This window comes from Lutra lutra, chromosome 8 (assembly GCF_902655055.1).
Source record: "Lutra lutra chromosome 8, mLutLut1.2, whole genome shotgun sequence".
Taxonomy (NCBI): Eukaryota; Metazoa; Chordata; class Mammalia; order Carnivora; family Mustelidae; genus Lutra; species Lutra lutra.
This window is the reverse complement of record NC_062285.1, coordinates 99668467-99673735: the sequence shown is the minus strand read 5'-3', so window position 1 is coordinate 99673735 and position 5269 is coordinate 99668467.

Sequence of the window (5269 nt, the reverse complement as noted above, 5' to 3'; positions counted from 1 at the left end):
CACTAACTTGTCATAGTCAGGATCCAAAAAAGATCCCCTGGAGGTTCTGGCACCAGGAAGGGAAGAGTAGCTATGTAAAGCCTCTTGCTTTTTCTCCATCACAAAGATTCACTCTCCAAGGGAAGGACTACTGGCTCAACTTAGGAAACAGAATCTTCCACGTGTTACCCCTCTCTAGCCTTCCTATCTCGGGGTGGAAAAGCACATAGTCAGGAAGGACATGGCTTCACCAAAATAGACTGAAAATGTGACCTCCAGGGAAATAAGTAAGAGGCGGAGGGGGGAAATAAAAGGCTAATCACTGGAAGAGGGACAGAAACTCTAGTGAAGAGTATGACCAAGATAGCCTCAACAGTCCCCTCAACTGGACAAAACATTACACAAGCTTCATCCTGATTCTAGGCTTCTAACTTCCTTTTTTTTTTTTTTATTATTAAATTCTTATCCTGTCCCTTTGAGTTTGCAATTTTTTTTAAAAAGCCTTTTGCCAGGACTTTCTCAAGGATCTGGGAACCAACTCATTACAATGTAATGATCGTAGAAGTGCCCCTATCTCAGTTTCTGTGGGAAGTTAGGAGCCTAGCTTTGATGTTCCAAGTTGTACAATCACCTCCTGTCGTGGAGATAGGAGAAAGTTTAATTTTCCTTTGGGTAAAGCCAACTGGAAAGCAGATTGCCTAACAACCACTTGCCCTCTCTCTTTTAAAAGTTCTCCTATTTTTTGCAGGTTGGAACTGAGTATCTAGGGTTGGTCTTTGCTCTCTTTCCTATTCTTGGCAATAGTATCAAAATAAAATCAATTTCTCTCTCTTTTTATAAGATTTTATTTATTTATTTGACAGAGAAAGACACAGAGAGAGAGGGAACACAAGCAGGGGGAGTGGGAGAGGGAGAAGCAGGCTTCCCACCTAACAGGGGGCCCCATGCAGGGCTCCGTCCCAGGACCCTGGTGTCATGACCTGAGCTGAAGGCAGACACTTAACGACTGAGGCACCCAGGCATCCCCAATCAATTTCTCTTTTTAAACAAACAAACAAAAGAATGCCAAGCTGCTGACAGTATCAAATACTGAGGAGATGTCAGTTAAAATTCTGAATCTCTCCAGTAGAGTTTAACAGCAAGTAGGTGACTTACCACTGTGAAAAGAAGAAAATTTGGGGATTGAACGTTCCTGACAGTGAGAAAATTCAGCCTAGACTGGATGCTCCAAGAAGTTGGACTTTTAAAAGTGCAGTTTAAAAACAGAGGAATTGGACTTAAATAACGTTTCTGTATCAAGCAGAGGGAATCAACTTTAGGTAACTGAAAAACAAAATGGAAACTTTTAAAAAGACTGAAGCGTCTCAGCCTTATCCAGGACAGAAATGTTGCAAGACCTCTACAGGATGGAGTAGGCAGCCTCCAAATGCTTCCCCCTGATCCTTGCCTCCCAGTGTTCATGCCCTTTTTAATCCTATCCCTTTGAGTGTAGGCTAGACCTAGTGACTCATTTCTAATGAATAAAATATGACAAAAGTGACAAAATGTCATCTCCAGTATTAGGTTACAAAAATACTGTGACTCCTGTCTTGATCACCTTCTATCCCTCTCTTTCTCTCTCTCCCAGCTTTTGCTCTGGGGGATATAAGTAACTTTAAGTTTGATGTATGGAGGTCGATGACTTGTTTTCTTAGTTTCACAGAGCAGTGGATAAAAGGAACTGTATCCAAGGAACTATACGTAAGAAACTATCTGAGGGGGCGCATGGGTGGCTCAGTGGGTTAGGCCCCTGCCTTCCGCTCGGGTCATGATCTCAGGGTCCTGGGATCGAGCCCCGCATCCTGCTCTCTGCTCATCGGGGAGCCTGCTTCCCCACCCCTCTCTCTGCCTGCCTCTCTGCCTACTTGTGATCTCTCTCTCTCTCGATGTCAAATAAATAAATAAAATCTTAAAAAAAAAAAAGAAAGAAACTATCTGAGGATCCTCAGTTGCAACTGAACCTGATTTATATAAGGTGCTTCTGGGCTTTGAGTGTTGTTGTAATAAAATGAGACTTTGGGGCACCTTAGGAGAGGCTGAGTATCTTCTGACTCTGGTAGGGACATGAATCATTGGGGGCTCAAAGGTAGGCTCTAGTGAGTAGCCGCTAAAATAGCCTTCATTGATCTTCACTTCCTGGTGTTTATACCCTTGAGTAATCCCCTCTTCACAAATGTGAGCTGGTATATAAATTTCTAGATTAGGTAACAAAGAACTGTGACTTATGCCTGGTTTCCCCCATTTCTCTCTCTCCTTCCAAACCCTAACTCTGGGAAAGCAGCATTGAAGAAAGCAAGTGGCCTCATAGAGAGGTCTATGCGGCAAGGAATTGGATCCCAGGCCACATCCAGAGAGGGCCTTGGGCCTGTGAATAGCCATAGCAGTGACCTGGGAAGTAGATCTTCCAATAGTCAAGTCTTGAGATGACTTGAGATCACAGCCCACACCTGGATTGCTATTTTGTGAGAGATCCTTACAGGCAACCAGGTAAGTCATGGTTTTTTGTTCCGGTTTTGTTTGTTTGTTTGTTTGTTTCAGGTAAGTCTTATTTGGATTCCAAATACATAAAAACTATATGATCGTAAATGTTTATTTTATTAAGTTGTTGTGTGTGAGAGTAATTTATTAGACTCTAATAGGAAATTAATATAAAGAAAAAACAAACAGGGAGCATAACTCTATCTAAGCATCTTCTTCATTTCTATTAGCTGCTTCTCTGTACTTCTCTGTGTCCGTCATGGTAGAAAACATGGATGCCCTTGGGGTCTAGATTCCTGGGGAATTAACTGGTCATTCTTCACTCAGTTGTCTTCTCAGATAATATGAAATATGGTCAAAGGGACAGAATGCCACTGTCACCCCCACAGCTGCCATTGCTCATGGGTGGGGGAGAGGGGTGGCAGCTAAGGGAGGTCCTGAAAATCTGAGCACATACAGCCTGAGCATAGACACTGAAAGAGATTTCATTTTGAGTTTCTTAAAGGCATGTTTTTACAATTGACATGACAAACATCTCCAAATATACATTATGTTGAAATTTCAATATTTCCCCAACCTAACAATTTCTATCATGAATTTTAAGTCATGTTGGATCATTCAACTATGTGGTCTTTTAATTGCTTTTCACACGCCTGAGGAAACTCTTTTTTGAAGTCAGAAATTATTGCCACTTTCAAAAATATTTAATACAAAAGAATACCAATCACTCCTGATCTGTATTTCAGAGCTAAATACTCCTTAGGTGGTTTAGATGGAAATAATAATAGCATTAAGGAGGAAAAATGGCCTTCTCTACCCCACAGATAAGAGATTTGAACTCATCACTTAGAATACTTCAAGATAATACTTGAGAACTATCATGCTTATTAAAATATTTATTTATAATTATTTTTAACAACATGTAAGAGCAATGAAAAAGTTGCTAGAAAATTAAATCAAAATGTGATTAGGCTTAAAAGGATAAAAACTGTGCAATAGGCTAATTTTAAATTTGATCCCATTAAAGTATTAAAAGGCACAGGATACTAAATATAACCAAAATAATTAAAAACATAGAAAGATGGGTGGAGGCAGAAAAGGGAAAGATTTGGTTGAGGTATAACTTTTTTGCATCTAAAAAATTTGTGATGTGGTAGAGTAAGAACACAGGTGCAGTAACATTTTAAATCTGTGGTTAAAGAATGAAAATAAAGAAAGGAGTTCTGGGAGCACCTGGGTGGTTCAGTGGGTTAAAAGCCTCTGCCTTTGGCTCAGGTCATGATCCCAGGGCCCTGGAATCGGCCCCGCATCAGGCTCTCTGCTCAGCGGGGAGCCTGCTTCCCTCTCTCTCTCTGCTTGCCTCTGCCTACTTGTGATCTCTGTCAAATAAATAAAATCTTAAAAAAAAAAAAAAAGAAAAGAAAAAGCGGTTTAAAAGACCAAGGGGACAATAACAACATTGAAAATGTTAAAAAATGATTTTTAAACTTTGAAATTTTTTATTCGTTCATGCGTTGTACATTTATTTATTCATTTATTCGTCAGGTTCGCATTCATTAAGACCTATTTTATGCCAGATCTTTTGACAAATTCTGAACAAGACAGATGCTGTACTTGCCCTCTTGGAGTATCTTGAACACTTTTTTTTTCTTAAAGCAAATATCTATGTTACGAAAATATGAGAGCCCAGAGTGAAAGAAGGAAAATGAAAATCTAGGCAATACATTTTGCAAATGTTGAAACATGTCTGGAAGTCAAGAGTACTTTCTTTTTCTATTGCCTTGTCATTGATGGCAAGATTTCCAGCACACAGTAGATTAGGGAGTGTGAATGCCATGACTATCATTGAGTTATTTTTAGGAATTAAGTATGCAGGAAGTGCTGCAGCTTATATTTAGGTACCTTGGGGAGGCTCTAGTGTTTGGTAACCTAATTGAGCTGAGTCCTGTTTAAAGAGAGCCAACAAAGCACAATATGCAAGTTCACATTCACAAACAGACTTTTAACCCCATCTCACTTAAAATGTTTCCTATTTGTTTTTAGCATGAAAGTGGCCTGACTTTTTTAACAGAGGTGCACACATGTGTGCACACGTGCATATGCACACACAAACACACACACACACAGGAAACAAAAAAAGGAATTGAATTGTTAGCTTTTTGTGTGTGATGTTATGCTACTCTGTTTCCTTCCTACGTGGGGTCCAAATCTGAATACTTTTGAAGACGGATAAGAATAGAAAAGGTGTCCATTTTTCTTATATGAGTTAAGCAAGCAATGGAGAAGCAAAATGCAAGCATAAATAAGATATCTCAGTCACCGACACTAAAACTAAAGGTTATCAGTCTAAAGGGCTGCGTCACTCACTTCTTCCTTTATATATTCCATGATTAGTTATTGGTCACAGTATATAGCAGACATTAGAGGTATGGGAAGGTGATAATGCCAAGACAAAGCCCTTGTCCTCGTAAAGTTTAGAGTCTAATGGAGGAGACAGACTCAGGCATGCTTGTGTGTGCACACACACACAAGCACAGACTAGTCTATGATTCAATTAGTGCTAACTACTTTGAAAACAAAACATGGTAAGGGGATAGGTAGTGATGGGGATGTGGTGGTAGTAATTATCACAGAGAGGTTATAATAGAAAGCATCTCTGAGGAAATAGTCTTTGAAGAGAATCCACAAGATGAGTGAAAGACCATATAAAGATTGAGGAAAGAAAATTCTAGAAAGAGAGAGCAGCCAGAGCACAAACTATAACCAAAAACAG